This window comes from Mesocricetus auratus, unplaced genomic scaffold (genome assembly GCF_017639785.1).
Source record: "Mesocricetus auratus isolate SY011 unplaced genomic scaffold, BCM_Maur_2.0 Super-Scaffold_100676, whole genome shotgun sequence".
In the NCBI taxonomy this organism is placed as follows: domain Eukaryota; kingdom Metazoa; phylum Chordata; class Mammalia; order Rodentia; family Cricetidae; genus Mesocricetus; species Mesocricetus auratus.
In genome coordinates, this window is record NW_024429266.1 from 160,775,149 (window position 1) to 160,793,264 (window position 18,116).

At 49.2% G+C, this 18,116-nt stretch overlaps 2 long non-coding RNA genes across 2 annotated transcripts in view; one reads left to right on the forward strand and one right to left on the reverse strand.

Moving 5' to 3' along the window:
- Positions 1-9,402, reverse strand: part of LOC110341081 — a 41,235-nt gene extending 31,833 nt beyond the window's left edge. Inside the window, exon 1 of the long non-coding RNA XR_002382975.2 lies at positions 9,276-9,402. This is a non-coding gene — a long non-coding RNA (uncharacterized LOC110341081). The remainder of the gene's footprint in view (positions 1-9,275) is intronic.
- A 283-nt stretch (positions 9,403-9,685) lies between these two features.
- LOC110341057 lies at positions 9,686-11,863 on the forward strand. Its single transcript, XR_002382940.2, has 2 exons — positions 9,686-9,770; positions 9,854-11,863. It is a non-coding gene; the product is annotated as an uncharacterized LOC110341057 (long non-coding RNA).
- Positions 11,864-18,116: the final 6,253 nt, after the last annotated feature.

Sequence of the window (18,116 nt, forward strand, 5' to 3'; positions counted from 1 at the left end):
TAGGACAATGATTGCAAACTGTTTTGTAGAACATGGGCGCTCTATCAGGTGTTTATGGTGGTTTTAAAATGTTGGGAGTGTTGTCTTTGGAAAATACTAGGTTAAAATTGGTTTCTTGGTTCTAGGATGTGCTGGGCTTTTAATATGCTAATGTGTATTGTTAGTCTATGAAGACATTCTGGGCACAGAATTTCTTTAGATCTATGTGGCTGCAGAACACCCTCACCCTGCATCATGCCCAGGCAGCCCGTGGATGAGTGGTGGTGAATGGACCTTACTGGAAGGTTCCATTAGGCAGATAATTTCTCAGCTGTTACTTTGCTCCCTGTTTATTTGTTCCTCTTTGATGAGAAGAGAAAGGCATCCCAGATTAGCTCTGGAGGTGAAAGAAGAGGTGGGTGTGAGCAGGAAGCCACTGGCAAAGAAAGATGCAGGCTGGGAGGGGTGGTGCCTGCTAGAAGCCAGACTCCTCCTGGTTTAGGAAGGTGAAGCCCAAGAGCCGTGGACCACAGACTCTCCAGTCTCTGTGTGTGTGTGGGGGGGGGCAGTGGGTGGGGGGGGTGACGACAGGACACGACACTTTCTCCAGATCCAGGAGGAGTTTTCAGAGTCTGACTTCCTGGTCCAGCCTATGGGGGCCTGTGAAGGCCCTGATGTTTTTAAGAGAGCAAACAAGAGGGAGAGAAATGAACTTGGGGGCTTCCACCCCGTGAACGGATGGATGTAGCACCTTCTCTTGCTGTTCCCTGGGGTTTTGGCTGCTGTAGCTCACAGCCTCCAAGAGCAGAGACTGCTGGCTGACATAAAGAGGACCAGGCTCTGAGCTCGCTGCATCATGTTGGCCTGAAGGTATGAAGCCAGTTTCAACATAAACCTGGTGATACGATGCTAAACACAAAAGCCAAGCCAACATCAGGTAGGATTCTCCTACCTCATTTAATGAATGAACCCTCAAAGATTTACGAGGAAAGAGAGCTTAGGCTTGTGGCTAACTCTTAAAGACAGATAATCCCTAAATCTTACTAATTAAAGCTTCTTATGGATACACCGTGCATAAATCATTCATGGTGGTTTTGTTTTGGTTTTTGTTTTCTGTTTCTTGAGAGAGGGTTTCTCTGTAGCTTTGGAGGCTGTCCTGGAACTTACTCAGTAGACCAGGCTGGCCTCGACCTCACAGAGATCTGCCTGTCTCTGCCTCTAAGTGCTGGGATTAAAGGCGTGCTCTTCTACTCACCCTACCATGCTGAAGCTTCCTAGAACATCAGGTTCCTGTATGACTGCTGCTCAGGACCCACAAAGTCTCAGCAGGGTTTAGGTCTGTCTGGGTCTTAGGCTTTCTATTGCTATGAAGAGACACCATGACCACGGCAGCTCTTACAAGGAAAACATTTAATTGGGGTGGTGGCTTACAGTTTCAGAAGTCCAGTCCATTATCATCATGATGGGAAGCATGGCAGACAGACGTGGTGCTGGAGCTGAGAGTGCTGCATCTTGACCAGAAGGCAGCAAAAAGTCAACTGATGATCACACTGAGGGAGCTTGAGTAAAAGAGACCTCAAAGCCAGCCCCCACAGTGACATACTTCCACATCAAAGCCACACCTCCTAATAGTGCCACTCCCTCTGGGAGTCATTTTCTTTCAAACCACCACATTCTGCATTTGTATATGATGGAGGATATGCCTGGAAAGCTGCTCAGTTGAGTCAAGGTCTCAAACAGCTCACTTCTGAGCTAGCTCTTAGTTCAAATCCCACTCTTGTCATTTTTTTTAGTTTAAAAATATTATATTTATTGTGGTATTCAGGGGACTATACCATCCACCCACATGGGCTTGAACATGCCACAGTGTACATGTGGAGGTCAGGGGATGATTTTGTGAGTCGTATTTTTCTACCATGTGGGTCCCTGGAACAGAACTTAAGACATCAGGCTTGGTGGCAGATGCCATTACCTGCTCACCCATCATTTCTTCTATATTTTGGGTTATGTCCAGTCTAGAAATTGACCCCAAGACAAGGATATGAATGGAAGCAGGTGCCTGGAGAGTCATGGATGGGGTCTAACAAGGAAAGGACAGTGGCTGTAAAGGACGTTATTAGTAGATTTCCACATGGACAGCTGAGATGCCCTTTTGCTAGAGAACATGGAAGACTGTAAAGCAAGATTCAAGGTGATTTTCCCCAAAGTCTAGGATGCTAGTTGCCTAGTGCATGCAGGCCCTGCATTTGCTGGAGGCTGCTTTTAGAATTAGGTCCATAGCAGCTCTGGTCCACTATGCCAGTTAGTTGTCAACTTGACACAGACTAAGGTCATTCAGGAAGACAGAACCTTAGTGGAGGAGATGCTTCCTCCATCATTTGCTTGGTTAACAATCACTGTGGAAAGGTCCAGTTTACTGGGAATGGTGCCACCCCTTGGCAGACAGGCCTGGGTGGAAAAAAGGAAAAAAGCAGGTTGAGCAAGCCGTGGGTAGCAAGCCAGTAAGCAATGTTCCTCCATGGTGTCTGCTTCTATTACCATCCTGGCTTCCCTCAGTAGTGAACTAACTACAAGCTATAAGATGAAACAAACCCTTTCCTCCACAAGTTGCTTTTTGTTATGGTAATTATCACAGCAATAGAAACCTAAGAAAGACACCCACTCCACAAAGAGGTGAGAAGGAAGCTCTTGTGTGAGAACTATAGGTCCTTGTTATTGGAAGGATGGGGACTAAGCACAGGTGAGTCACCACTGATCTAGGATTTGGCTATGTGGAAGAGGCAGAAAGACTCAGTTTCCTCACCTATAAAATGAGGATGGCTGTTAGCATCTATCCGATAGACTGTTGTGATCATTAAGTGAAATTGTCAAATACAACAGGGGGCGCTAATGAGCCACTGTTGGATGACAGATCTACCCAAACATGCTTTAAATCATCAACACTCATTGACTGAATGCTCTGGCTAGTCTTTGTCATCTTGACATACACACTGAAGTTATCTACAAGGAGGGAACCTCAATTGAGGTGTAGGGCATTTTCTCTTAAGTAGTGATTGATGGTGAAGGACCTAGCCCATTGTTGGTACTTCCATCCCTGGGCTGGTGGTCCTGGATTCTGTAACAAAGTAGGTTGAGCAGGCCAGCATTCCTCTATGGCCTCTGCATCAGCTCCTGTCTCCAGGTTCCTGTCCTGGCTTCAGTGATGGACCACAATGTGGAAGAGTAAGCCCAATAAACCCTTTCAACCCCAGCTTGTTTTTTTGTCACTGTGTTTTACTGCAGCAATAGAAACCTTAACTACTAAGGCATCATACTCTGTGGTGTGTGAATAAGCCCACTGGAGCACAGCCGAGACAGCTCATCCCTGCTCAGTGACAGAAGTTACAGCTGGAAGGCACAAAAGCTGGAGCTGAGGGGAACTGATGGGCTAGGACACCCACCACCAAAGCAGCTTGCAAACCATGACTGACAGGGGGGTGCTGACTGTCAGCCTCAGTTTCTCTCCACATGGACTTTTCTAGGAGATAACTTGAGCGCCCTTCCAACACGGCAGCTGGCTTCCCCCAGAGCAAGCCAACCAAGAGGCCACAGGCAGAGCCACAGTGTCTTCCTACCCTCAGGATCACATGCTGTCCTTTCTGCAGAGTTCTATTGGTCACAAGCAAAGGTTGGCTCTGGTCAACTGTGGGAGGGGTCTATCTGAATGCACAGAGAGCAGGACTAGAGGGGGCTTGGTCTCTTGGATACTGGTCACCAAGTAAAGGAACCACAGGGACATAGAAATGACTTGGAGAAGGAACCATTTTGCTGTAAGAACAAAAGAGTCCATCTGCAGCCTTGCCTCTGCAGAGTCAACTCTCTCTCCAGTGTGCCCCTCCTGCTCCTCCCAGGCATCTCTCCCTGTCTGTTCTGTGTGATGAGAGGTGTGTCTCTCCAGCCTTCCCCAGAGCCAGGAAGGTATCATTTGGCTTTGAGCAAGTATCTCAACAGGCAAAGCGAACAGAGGGCGCGAAGCTCTCCAGATCGCTGTAATTAAGCAAAGAAAGGTGCTAACTATGAATCTGGAGCCCCAAATGTCCTCCGAGGGGTAGTTTAGGGCTGTGGAGAATCTGCTAACTGGCAATAACTTTGGGAGGAGGCTCTGCCAGAGCAAAGTCAGCGTCAGCATAGATCACCTGCAGAGGACCCTGGGCTGACTGCTCATCCAGGCTGGAAGACTGCAAGCACTGAGCCAAAAAGTCCAGCCGGGGACTGAATTAATGATGAGCATGAATGGAGCCTGGCACAGCTTCCTCGAGGAGAGGCGGGCATTTAATGAATTTTTCATGGCCTGCTCCTGGTGCCATTCCCTTGGTCCATGTGCTGTGAAGGGGCTGGCTTGGATAGAGGGTACAGTGGCAGCTTCTTCCCTTGCTGCAGTGTCACCCGTCCTGGACACCTTTAGGGTCCTTGCTAATTTACAGTGGTCTCCCTTAACAACACACCCATGACAGCCATTTCCTAGTTCCTATGACCACAGCATCTAAGAGAAACAGCTTCTGGGAGATTTCTTTTAGTCCATGGCTTCAAAGAGCCTCGGTCCATTACACTGGGGTAGGTGGGGCTCAAGTGAGGTGGAGACTTGTTCACACAGTGGAAGAGTGGCCAGAGCTAGGGGCTAGGCCAGAACCATCAAAGGCCCATTCCCACTGACCTGCCTCTGCTAGTAAGGTCCCATGTCATGAAGGTTCCACAGTTTTCAAAAGATGAGCCAATGAGGGCACAGTTCAAATTCTGACTGTGACACCCTTTAGTCCAGCAACAGGATAACATGCAGTACCTCCATGACTACGGGTGAGTACCTTTCACAGGCCTCTGAATATGACAGTCTTGTAAGAAAAAGTGCTATGAGGCGGAGATCCTTCCCAGGAAGCATGGACTGGCACTAAGGGAAAGTTATTCTCTTAAGATGTCTAGATCTTTATTTAATTTGTGCTCTTGGTCTTTCATGAAACAGGGTGGGGGATGAAGGAGAAGAAGGGAAAAGAGGAAGAGGAAAGGCGAGAGAAGATGGGGAGAAAGGGAAGAGGGATAGGAGGATAAGAAAGGAGAGAGAGAGAGAGAGAGAGAGAGAGAGAGAGAGAGAGAGAGAGAGAGAGAGAGAGAGAGAGAGAGAGAGAGAAAGGGAGGGAGGAAGGGAGGGAGGGAGGGAGATTCTTATTGCCACTCTGGTCCACTCAGGACCAGACATGTGCTCCCCACTGAGTTCTCACAGGCATCTTTATGTCCTCATACAGTCCCATTTCCTGCTTAAACTAGTATAGACTAGATTGGGTTTGTTTTTACTGTAACAACAGGCCAATCTTCTAATCAGGTTGAGAAGTTATGATGCCTTGTTAAAAAGAAAGTAACTAGGATAATAAAATCAACAGGCAGGCAGGCACAGCGGGGGAGGGGAGGAGGTAGGGAAGGAGAGGGGGAGAGGGAGCCTCATCCTTTCTACTCTTAGTGGTGGGAGCTAGTGTGGCTGGTACCTGGGACCAGCAGGTCTTACTCCATGGAACCACCCAGGAGAAAGAGCCATTTCTGAAGGCACAACGTTTTCATCTCCCCTGATTCAGAGTATGAGGGTATGTAACATTGTTTTGGTTTGAGTTTGATTAGCAATTGTCAGGGAAGTTTGGGCTTTCACATAAAATGTACTGGACTTACATTCTTGTGCTGTGAGCCTGCCCCCTCCAGCATCAGTCTAGAGTTATGTAGAGGTCTGATGCAGGCTGGAAGGAGGCTGGCCTGTGAACTAAGTCGCCCTGTGTTCCCCTTTCTCTTCCTCCATCCCCACGCTTTCACTGAGCCTGAAACCCTAGGTGCATGCTGGGGCAGTTTCAATGATAGGATACCTGTGACAGGCCTGCAAGTTCTTAGCTTTGAAGGACACTGATGGTCGCTGGTGTCGTTGTATTCCCAGGGAACTGTGGTGAGTAGGTTCCGTGTCATTGGCTTCCAGTTCTTCTCTGTAAACAGGGGTCTGGGTTTGTGGCATATGATGGAGCTGAACACGAGGCTGGCACGGCTTTCAGTCAGTCTCATTAGAAGTCACTCCTCTGACTGTCGGGACTGGTTTTCAGACTGTCTAAAAACCCACCATGCCCCTTTCGCCCAGAGATTCTTCACCTAAGGACTGATGCCCTTCCTATCTCTGTAGAATGTTACTCTTCAGGACTCAGCCAAGCTCTACATCCTCCATGGAAATTTCTCATCACAAAACCGTGGCACATGCCAAACTCTGGCAGCAACTAGAACACAGAATCGCCCTCACCACTGACGAGGTATCTTTACTGAGTGACTAAAGCAAATCGGAACATAGAGGTGTCTATGTAATGTCAACCACAGCCCCTACTGGTCATGTGACTATAATCTATTTGAGGAAACAGTTCATTCACTTAGTCATTCTTCCATTCATCCCATCCCCAGTTACTGAAAGTACAGGCACAGCATGATGTACTAAGAATACACATTCATAAACATCCATGCATAGACACTTAAATAAGCAATGGTACAGGCACATTCATTTTCTAGTAACATAGTACAGTGCTGGAGAAGGGAAGGGGGCGGGAAGAGGAAGGAGAAGGGAAGGGGAATAGGAAAGAAGAGGAGAGTAGGGAAGAAGAAGGGGGGAAATGAATGGGAAAGGGAAAGGGGATGGGAAAGGGAAAGGGAGAGGGAGAGGGAAAGGGAAAGGGGGAGGGAAAGAGAAAGGGAGAGGGAAAGGGAAAGGGGATGGGAAAGGGAAAGAGAAAGGGAGAGGGAAAGGGAAAGGGAAAAGGAAAGGGGATGGGAAAGGGAAAGAGAAAGAGAAAGGGAGAGGGAAAGGGAAAGAGAAAGGGAGAGGGAGAGGGAAAGGGAAAGGGAAACGGGGAGGGAAAGGGAAAGGGAAAGGGGATGAGAAAGGGAAAGGGGAAGGGGAAGGGAAAGGGAAAGGGAGAGGGAAAGGGAAAGAGAAAGGGAGAGGGAAAGGGAAAGGGGGAGGGAAAGGGAAAGGGAAAGGGGATGAGAAAGGGAAAGGGAAAGGGGATGGGGAAGGGAAAGGGAAAGGGGATGGGAAAGAGAAAGGGAGAGGGAAAGGGAAAGGGGATGGGAAAGGGAAAGGGAAAGGGGATGGGGAAGGGAAAGGGAAAGGGGATGGGAAAGAGAAAGGGAGAGGGAAAGGGAAAGAGAAAGGGAGAGGGAAAGGGAAAGGGGGAGGGAAAGGGAAAGGGAAAGGAGATGGGGAAGGGAAAGGGAAAGGGGATGGGAAAGGGAAAGAGAAAGGGAGAGGGAAAGGGAAAGGGGATGGGAAAGGGAAAGAGAAAACAAAGGACTGGGCCCAGACCCCAGCCCTATCACTACTTAGAACTTTGACCCAAGGAGGGAACATAATGGAGACTGTAGGTTTGGGCAGGCTGCCTTTTCCTCCCTCTTTGGTACCCAGCTTAGAAGACACAGAGCTGAAACTCTACATGCTCTGCTCTCTGGGCTTTCTTCCCCAGAACCAGGAAGACTATGTCATTTTGCCTTTAGTAACCTCACAGTGGGAGACATTTGGGGATGTATTCTGCAGACAAGGTGCCCCTTTCTAATTCACAGGACAGCCCAAGAGGTAGCAGCACCCCTACACTTCCCAGAGCCTCAGTTTCCTTATCTATAAATGGGTTGAATAATAGCCACTCTCTAAGGTACTGGGGAGGGGTTCAATGAGCTAACACATGGGTCATGTACCCTCAGTTGCAAAAGAAAGAAACCCAATTAAGCCATCAAACCAAAAGAAAAGGAGGAGAGGGACAGAGGGAAAAGGGACAATGGAGAATTTCTGGTATAAGTTGCTGGGAATGGCACAAAGGCTTAGAAAGAAAATCACAAAAGCAAGAGGCTGAAAGAGGGGTGTGCTTGCCAAAAAGTTCTAGAAACAAAACCACCCTGTGCATTTCAACCAGGAAAGAACTGAACACAGGAACTAGAAACGTATGCCATGAGCAGAAGGGCTGAAGAAGTAGTTAGGGGACGTAGCTGGCCTATTAGTTCAAGGGCATTACCAACTGTGGGGCCCAGAGGGCAGAGGACTTCAGTACCTGCCACTCTTACTGTCACTCATGTCTGTGAAGCTGGCACTGGAGGCCTCTAAAGAAAGGGCTTGTCACTAAGTTTCCTTAACTGTACAAATCCATGTAAAAGCGTGGTGCTGGACAGTCAGGACTCTCCAGCCACCAAACAGGAGATGCTAGAGACAACCCCCCCGTGGGGTACCCGAGGGTTTCTCCAGGAAGAACGTGACCATGTCCCCTTTTACCCAGGCCGGTGCCCTTCACATCTTGTCATTCACCCCGAAGCCTTCAGGGATGCTATTGGCAGAGCCAGTGAGGCATGATGGGGGCAGAGGAGACGAAGCATCAGACATGGCTGCCACCTACAGCTGAGACCGGTTAAGTAGCTCTAGTTGGGTGGGCAGGTGGATCTGCGCCAAGGCCATGCTTCACCGAGGCCAACTCTTTCACTTTAGTTAGAAAGCCCATCTAAGGGCACTCTGAGACTCGGCTGCTCTCAAGCTGTAAAATGGGGGTGATTATAACAATAGCATGCACCAGGCCCCTGTGAGGCTGCAATGAAACTGTACTGGGACCACCTGGCAGGAAGCCAAAGTACCGCCTGGTGCGATGGTTGCTCTCTGTAGAGTATCGTCCGTGATAATGTGCTGTAGGCTGTTCCAGCTCACTGTGGCTTGGCTAGCAAGTGCTGCACAAAGGATGGCGGTTTAAAGCCTTTGATCTCAAATGGTGGCGGTGTTGATTGGACCATGAGGACATTAACCCCATCAATGGATGGGCCCATGATAACAGCATAGATGAATCAGCTTGCAGAGGGGGGCTCCTCCCTGGAGGAGGCAGGTCCTTGGGGCATGTCTGAAGCCTCTGTTCCCGTACCTTTCCTGTCTCCCTCTCTCTGCCTCCTGCATACCATGAGGTGAGCCACCTGGCCCCACCACACCCCCCCCCCCCCATGATGTCCTGTCTCACCGTGCCGACCAGAAGCAACAGAGCCAAGTGACCATGGACCAAAGCCACTGAAACCAGAACCCAACAAGTCTTTCCGCCTTTAAGTTGATTTTCCTTAGGCACTTTGTCACAGATAAAATATGAATAACAAGTCCCACTCCAGACTAACAGTAAATGTCCAGTGTTTACCAAGTTCTTCCACGAACCCCTGTATTAGGGGCTAGAGGAACAGAACTGATAGAATGAATCTATATCTATATATCAAGGGGGTTTATAATAGTGACTTACACATTGTGGTCCAGTTAGTTCTCTGTCTCCAAATGGAAAGTCCAAGAATCCAGTAGTTGTTCAGTGCATGGGGGAATCCTGAAGAAGTCGGCTCTCACACCAGTGAAGCGAGAGCAAGCTAAAGTGCCTTCCTTCCCTGTCCCTTATATAGGCTGCCCCAGGGAGGTGTGGCCTAGATTTAGGTTGTATCTTCTGACCTCAGGTGACCTGGATTTAAGGAGTCTCTTCCTACCTTAACTGAGCCAATTAACTAAAAAAATCCCTCACAGCTGTGCCCAGTGACTTGCTTTTTTTAGTTAATTCCAGATGTAGTCAAGTTGGCAATCAAGGAGTGACGTCACAACCCTCAAAGCTCAGTTCACCCACAATGAGGCTTGGGCTAGAGCCTAAACCAGGGCGTCGCAATGGACAAGAATAGCTGACTGATGTGAGGAGAACTGGAGTCGGAGTGGGAGTCAGGAGTGGGAAGAGAAAGTGAGACGGGAAGACAGAGAGGTAATGAGGAGGAGAGCGGGAGGGAGGGAGAGAGAGCAGGAGATTGAGGTGGGAAACCCAGGCCGTCTTTTTCCTATTGGCAGTTAGAACCAACCTCTCAGGAGTGACTCTGTGCCAGCCTGGCTGCTAAATCACCGACACTGCCGTAATTGAAACAGAAAATCATGTCCGACAACAGCCTAGCAACACCACCATTAGCAGCTGGGCTTCTCTGCTTTGAACCAGGGAGCTAATATGCCTCTTTAAGTATTCGAGGGCACTGCCAGATGTATATCTTCCCCAATATTTCAACACCGACTGGGCCCTTCCCACCCCTTCTTACCTCCACAAGAGACATGGGGCTGCTCATGCCAGGAAGACTAAACTTGGCTGTGGGACCCAAGGCTGCCCAGCTGTGTGGCTGATGCAAAAATTTTCTTCCTTTCTCCCTCCATCTCTTCCTCCCTTCTTCCCTTTCTCTGCTGGCATTGAGCTTGTGTTTGGGCCGAGGAAGCTGAAACCAAACAAATGATCCCACAAACCTAAAAGTAAACTGCAACAAATGTCCCCAATTAATTAAGCCGCTCTCCAAGGGGATCTGACGGCTCTGGAATGAAGAAGGAGGCAGTGGTGAGAACAGAATAAAGAAACTGGGATATACAGGAGAAGACTGCTCTGCACACCCACAGCTGGAGCACAGGCGCTGAGCTGGAAGGAGCCTGGCGTGTGCGATGAGCTAGACCTACCAAGGCACAAGGCCAGGGGGTGACTGTACAGCTTCAAGAATGGTGCCGCCAGCTGGCTCAGCAGTTAAGAGCACTTCCTGGACAAACATGAGGACCAGAGTTCAGATCCCAGGACCCGTGTAACAAGCCAGCTATCCCACACACACCTGTAACCCCAGCTCCAAGGAAGGTGGTGAGATAGATTTCTTGGGTTGGCTGACTTCCAGTCTAGAGACCCTGTCTTCAAAGAATGGGCAGATGCTGGAAGAGAAACTGAGGCTTTCTTCTGGCCTCTGTGGGCACAGACTGGTGCATACAGCTGCACACACTCACACATACACACAACAAATATATGAGTAAATAAGTCTTTAGAAAGAGAATAGTTCTCTCTGCCCCTCATTTCACTCTGGGGAAACCAGTGACCATGCTGTGGGGATACCCTAGCAGCATTGCAGGGAGTCTACACAGGCAACAACTGTAGCCTCCCACCGAGACTCCAAGGACCTGCCAGCTGCGGGGCTGCTACAGTTTCGATCTCCAAAGGCCCATGTACAGAAGACCAGGTCCTATGTCTGTAACACCACTGCCAGGTGCTCGAACCTCAAAGAGGCAGAGCCTGGTGGGAGGAAGTTAGCTGGCAGGGGCGGGGCCACATCCAGGAAGAGGATATTGGAACCTTGGCCCTTTCCTATCTCTCCTTTGTTTCCTGGCCACCATGAAAGAAGATGCCCACTCTGCCACATCCTCCCTGCATGGTATGCTGTCTCACCACATCTTCCAGAGTAATGGGCCTGCTGACCAGGAATGCGACTTCTGACTCTGTGAGCCCAAACAAGGCTCTCCTTCTTGGAAGCAGAATTCTATCGAGTACTCTGTCAGTGGCAGAGAGCCTGCACAGTTGTACGAGACACCCAGGAAGGAGACAGACCATGAAACCAGCCCAGGCAAGCCTTCAGATGACTGGATACCTCAGCCTGTGGGGATTCCAGGAGGGGGCCCAGACATCATGGATCAGACACCAGCTGTCCCACGTGCTCTGTCTCTACCCCTTTCCTACACACAGGCACAAAAATGTCTCCTCTGTAGTTTTGGCATGTATGGAACCTTCTAGAAACACACCTATTGTGTAAGTCAAGGGCACAACTGCATTTTGTTTTGTTTGAATGTTTTTGTGTATATGAGGTAAGGTCCCACTGTGAAGCCTAGGTTGTTCTAGATGTTGCTACGTAGCCCAGGCTGGCCTTGAACTCACAATCCTGCTGCTTCTATTTACGCACTGGAATTAGAAGTGCGTGCTTCAATGCCCCATTCTGTCTGAGGTTTTATTTTAGATGTTGCCTTTTGGGAAAGTGATTAAAATATCAATAAAATCAGGCATGAAACCGGTCACACTTACAGCCACTGTGTCCCAGTTACGCCCCAAGCAGTGGACCTGTGCTCTGTGTGTCTCATATCCAGGTGGTTTTTACTAAGAACCTGACTCTTTCCTGATGACCCCCCACCCCACCTCCAAATCCAAGCCAAACAGTACCGTAAACGGCCCTTCTTTAATTTCTCCGTTATCCTGGAATTGAACCCTTATATCTATTTTTTAAGATCATGAGTAGGCAGTCTAGGCTTTTAAAACATCAGTTAAGGAAAAGAAGGTGGGGCTAGGAACTCTAGGAAGTCCTAGAGGATATTTCACTGGGGAAATTCAGATCACTTGCTCTTTGGCTTCTGGAAACCCTTGGCAACCTCCAGAATTTTTCCCTGCTGTCTGACTTGAAGAGCTTTTTTCCCCCCGAGTTTCAGAGGCCTTCCCTTGTCCCCCAACACTCTGCAAGTTCTGTCTGCCCTATACTGCTTCCTTACCCTGACTGCTCTCTTTCCCTTGTCTTTGAAATCTCTTTCAATCCCAGCCTAACACCGTCATTCAAGAAACACAGTGTACTCGTGTCTATTATCTGGCCCCTGTGCTACACACAGGGTTCCAGCCCAGAAACCGAAGCCAGTTGCCTGCCGCTCTCTTGAGGACTTGGGAGAGGCGGCTCTGCTCACTGAAGACTTATCTTAAAATAATGCATGCAGAGAACCCCCAACAGGTCTTTCACTAGCACTGTCTGCATTCACTATTTCTCTTATTACCACTCTAGCAGTGTTACAGCTTCCTGCATAGCCTGAAGGTTTCAGCGATGTAGCCAATCATCCCTCTTCCGGCCTGAACAGCTCCCAAGCTTTCCAGTCTCCTCTGTGTGCACACACCTGCAGCTCCCAAACACTACCCTACAGGAGAAGGATTGGTGCTTCCTTCCATTTCCCTTCCCTGGGGAGATGAAAGAAGCCTGGGAAATTTACACCCCGAGGCTGCTTCTCTCTAGAGACCAACCAGCGACACAAGGGGTGAACCAAGAAAAGATGGAGTTCAGATGACCAGGATACTTGAGGAAGGACGAAGACTATCAAAGACAGTCACTGCCTCTTTCCCAGTCCTGAGTGCAGCCCACTGTGTCTGGACAGGTCCCTTGGCTGCCCTCTGCCCTCCTGAAGGCTGGCGTAGCAGGCAGCCCCTTCCCAGAGACTGCTTCACCGCATTCTTCTTTGCTAGGCTGACTTTGGAAGACACAAACATGTACACACAAGCTTGCACAAAGAAACATGCATCTACACACAAACATAGAACATGCAGGAGAAAACTTACTCAATAAGCAGCTTTGGAAGATCCTGCTGAATGTTTCTCACTTGGGGAGAAAAAAACAAAAGAAAATAGGTTTTTCTAGAAGGTACCTGTATCCCTTCTTCTTCCCCACTCCCCTCCAGATCTTTCCAGGTCAGCCTGGAATTTGGAGGTGAGCCAGAGAGGACAAATCTCTGGCCACAAGAGGGCACCCTGTAATCCTGAGAAGCGAGAAGCGGGATATTCTCTCTCTCTCTCTCTCTCTCTCTCTCTCTCTCTGTCTCTCTCTCTCTCTCTCTCTCTCTGTCTCTCTCTCTCTCTCTCTCTCTCTCTCTCTCTCTCTCTCTGTCTGTCTCTCTCTTTCTCTCTCCCTGTCTCTCTCTCTTTTCAAGAAACCCCCAAACTTGAATGATCCCAAGTTGGCCATCAGCAAGCAATCTGAAACCCAGCTTGCAGAAAGAGTGTTGACAGATGGCAAGGCTGGTTGGAGCTGAACTAGGGGCTACATTCTTTCTTGTAGGTGGATCATGGGGAGCCTGAATTTTGTTTGCTGTTACTCAGAAGGTTCTGGCCCAGGGTTCTTAATGGGGAGGAGGGGGGAGGGAGAGGGGGAGGGGGAGGGGGGAGGAGATTTGTGTGTCCTCTTCTACTCTGAGGGCATGTGACAACATCTACAAACAGGGTGGGAGCAGAAACCGGAGACACTGCTAAATGTTACACAGTCCCCTCCCCACCAAACAATTGCAGCAAGGTGTTACTTGCCTCCTACCACTGGGCTGAGAAACCCCTAGTGAGCCCTGGAAGAGCTAAGCCAAAGCTCTGACAGCAGGAGGTCCAGGTTCCAACACTGTCCTCAGCTTCTGATCTGTGCTGAGGCAAACTGATAGTGGGCCTGGTTTGGCAGATGTTCCCATGGTTCCTAGTAGGAAAAGCAGCTTGGGATGCCAGCTGCCACCCTTTCCCATCCAGACCAAGTTATTGTTCCCCAGTGGCACAGCCTCAGATGGAGAGTGTGCTCAAATGGTTGTTTGGAAAGGACTCCAGAAACTACTTACGGTGGGGATTGAGGGATAAGAGACAAGATGTTCTCTCGAAAGTTACCGCCGTGGGAGCTTGATTCTGCATTCTGCCGGGAAGCTCCTAAGCCAGGGCAGACCAGGGCCATTCCTACAGCTGTCCTTAGTTTTCAGCTGAGTGCTTCAAAGGGAGTGGCGCTGGCAGCCTTTCCTGCTGGAGAGAGGCCGGCCGTTGCACAAAGTCCACCGGAGAACATGCCACAAGTGTAAGTCTCAGGAGATGTGGAAGGGCACAGATGGCCTCTGTCCCTCTCACCTCCCTGGATGTTTCAGGCACACTACACAGACTGCTCACTTCTGTTTACTGCATGAGGGCACCACACGTCTTCCAGACGTGGTAGGAGGCATCTGGACTTTGAGGGACCAAGGTCATTTACTAGGTGGTGTTGAGGCTCCATGAGGTTCTGGGTCTGGGTCATTCAGTGCTATGTAAGAGTCAAGGCCTAGGACCTTACTGCAGAAACCAACCTTGTCTTTGTGGGTCTTGAGAGTCTGCATTTCTAACTAGCTGCTTGAGAGTACAGAGCTGTGGTACAGCAGGAGAGGTTGTAACCAGGAGGCATGTCTGTGCGAGTCCTCTGGCAAACTGCCTAGAGAGATACTGAAGGGAAGGGAACTCAGAGGCTCCAGGCTCTAGTCAGAGACTTGATGTGATTTCTCATTCTGGGTAAAACAATCATATCTGCTTTTCTGGGATTACTTCCCCCATGAAGGCGGTTTCTCTGCCTATCAATGTATAGGCCTTGGGTCTTATGGAACCTGAACTTCTCATCTGGGAACAATTGAGCATCAATCCATTTAGCTCTCAGAGTAAGGGACCCCAGCATTTTTATTCATTCTTCAGAACTCTGGAACTTTTCATGTTATAAAGGGAGAAAATGGAAGTTCCCCTCAGAGGCTAGATAATGGGAGTGGGACACCCCAAGTCCAGCTGGAGCATCAAGTAGGGAAGACGCCAGTGATTCAGGTGATTTTCAGTCATCCACTCACCCAGCAACTCTTTACTGGGTACTTATTATGTGACAGGCATGGTTGTCAGAGCTGAGGATATTGAACAGGAGAGACTAAAGTCTCCATCTCCAAAGAGTTGACAGGCTACAATGGATAAGAGATGATCAGCAAGCCGTCTGTGTACCAGAAGAGAAAGGACAGACTGAGAAGGGAGCAGTGAGGGACGGTGGGGTGGACTCAGAGACAAGGCAGTCAGGGAAGGGCTGGTCAAGAAGGTGACATTGAACCCAGACTGGAATAGAGTCAGGGTTTGGGTATAGAATTTTAATCTTACTCAATTAATTGAACTTACGATTTAACTTAATAGACCAATTCAATTTTTTGTGTCTTTTCATTTTCTTTGCCACCTTAAAGAATAGAGCAAAATGAACTTTCCACCTTCCTCTTGTCCATTTTTTTCTCATGATTTCTAGGAGGAGAAGAGGGAGTCAGAGTCTTTTTCTTAAGTAATGGATTAGTTATCAAGGTTTATCATCCAAGAAATGAGAGGAATACCTCAAAGGGAAAGAGGTCTGTGTCTGCATGTTCATGTGCCCATGTGTGACTGTGTGTGTGAACTGTGTCTATGTGCATGTGTGTGTGTGTGTGTATGTGTGTGCACGTGCGCAGGTACATATGTGTATGTAGATGTTGGCCCCTCCGTACAGGAGGGGAAGGTTGGAGAGGAAAAAGTCAGGCTGGGCTGCACCCACAGGGAGTGACTTCTACTTCTAGCTCTTTCCTTCAGCTACCAGGTGCCACCAATTGCCCTTTGAGGAAGGGTGACAAGTCCCTAGATGACTGTCAGCATAACTTTGGAGAATGACCTGAAGTCTTTGAAATGGGGGATACCCTTCAGTGGAACGCTAGACACCCTCTCAGGGAGGGGTGTCTGATCCATGGAGGGCTATCCTTGTCACTGTTCTATGAACTGTCTCAAAACTGTGTTGAGGGGGCAGTGGTAACACTTCAAGCAAGTTGTGTCCAGTGAAGGAAGGCACCTGTAGAAGACGGTGTTGCCTCTGTAGAGAGAGAAAAGTTTTCTATCTTGTCCAAGTTCTTATCAACCCAGACACTTGTGGCCAAGGGCAGAAACCTGCAGCAGTTTACCAACAGCAGCCTGGCTTAGCCCTCGTGGACCTGGGGAGGCAGCCAGGGAAATGAGTGGATCCCAAGGGGTGACTCAGCATTGCAGGGTACCCTCGTTGAAGGCTTGGGAAATTGTAGAAAGTGACATGACGGGACAAAGGACCCACTTTCTAGGGGCCAAAAGCTTTTTAAGAAGATTAATAAAGGAGGACTGAGGAGAGGGATTGGTTGGTAAAATGCTTCTTGTGAAAGTGTGAGGACCTGAGTTCGAGTCTCATAACCCATGCAGAAAGGTTGGTCAAGGTTGTCTTCTGATCTCCACATCCAGGGACACACACACATACAGTGAAACAAACATATATCCACATACATAGGCACACACACATACAGTGAAACAAACATACATCCACATACATAGGCATAATGTTTAAGGATCAGTGAGCATGTTGGCCAATGGCTGTCCCTGGAGCCTTCCTCAGTTAGAGACCCCCCCATTTCATTAGTATTTTCTCCACTGTGGTCCATATGCTCACCCACCTCTGTCCCTCATACCCTGACCCATCTCTCAATCCCTAGGATTCTGAGTGAACAGGAAGCAGTTGCATCTCTCCTCTTCAGAGCTAATGTGGGAAGTCCAGGGGTGCTGGGCCTGTGCTAAGCCCGAGGCCTAGGACTCTTGTTTCTCTGGGTACTGGAGAGCGATCTCCCAGGGTCAAGGGTCAGGCTTCAGAGCCTACACAATTGTTTTGAATGCTGTTGTGCGTCTTCCTAGTCATGTGTCCTGGACAGGTCACTGTCGCAGGTTGTTGCTGGTAATGCTACCGCCTGTGAGCGGGCAATGTTAGTAGGGGTCACAGATGCATCTGTGAAGGTGAGGCACACAAGCTTCTGGGGATGCTCGGCCCAGTGTCTGACGTCAGCACTAGCTTATTTGGCAGCAACTGACCATCTACACTATTACTGTCTCCATATTGCTGGAGCTCCCCACCATGTCCTCAGACCTCGCCTTCCTGTCCCGCTCCATGCTCAGTGCTCAGGAAGCTTCATCCTTAGCTGGAGTCTGTCAGCTCCTCCTCCTCCTTTTCTAGAGTGACCCTAAATGGTAGTGGCCCTCTCCAAGGTCACAGTCAACTCCAAGTTCCCACAAGTGGCCCTGTCTTCTGTTCCTTCGTGCATGGGGGCAGACATAGTTCCTGGTGACCTGGTGACAGCCTGGGCTTCTGCATGCCCACCCATGGTGTTTCTACGTCTGCAGACAACCTCCAGTGAGAATATAGTTTCTTCCCTCAGGGTGCCAGTTGATCCTTGACTGACATGGCTAACATCTAGTCCCCTAGGCCATATCTGTCCTTAAGGAAGGAACATGTCTCACACAGGGTGAGCAGGTCCAACTGTGACTCAGATATGACCCCTCAGCAATGCCTGAAGCATAGGGAAGCTACACCAGAATGTAGCCTGCAGGCCACATTTCTTTTTGTGACAGATCCCAAATACGTGCGTGCGTGCGAGCGCGCGCACACGCATACACAGGAAGAGAGACTGACTGGAGTGGTCCCGTGATCGGTGGCTTCCCTAACCCTAACCCTAACCCTAACCCTAACCCTAACCCTAACCCTAACCCTAACCCTAACCCTAACCCTAACCCTAACCCTAACCCTAACCCTAACCCTCCTCCTCTCTGTGCTTTCCCAGTGCCAGGGTTATAGATAGATGAGTGCCTCCTCCACAGCTCCTGGGGAATTGAACTCAGGTCCTTGTATTTTCACAGAAACCACTTTACCCACCCAGCCATCTCCCTAGGCTTGTCTGATCCCCTTAATGAGAGTCCAGA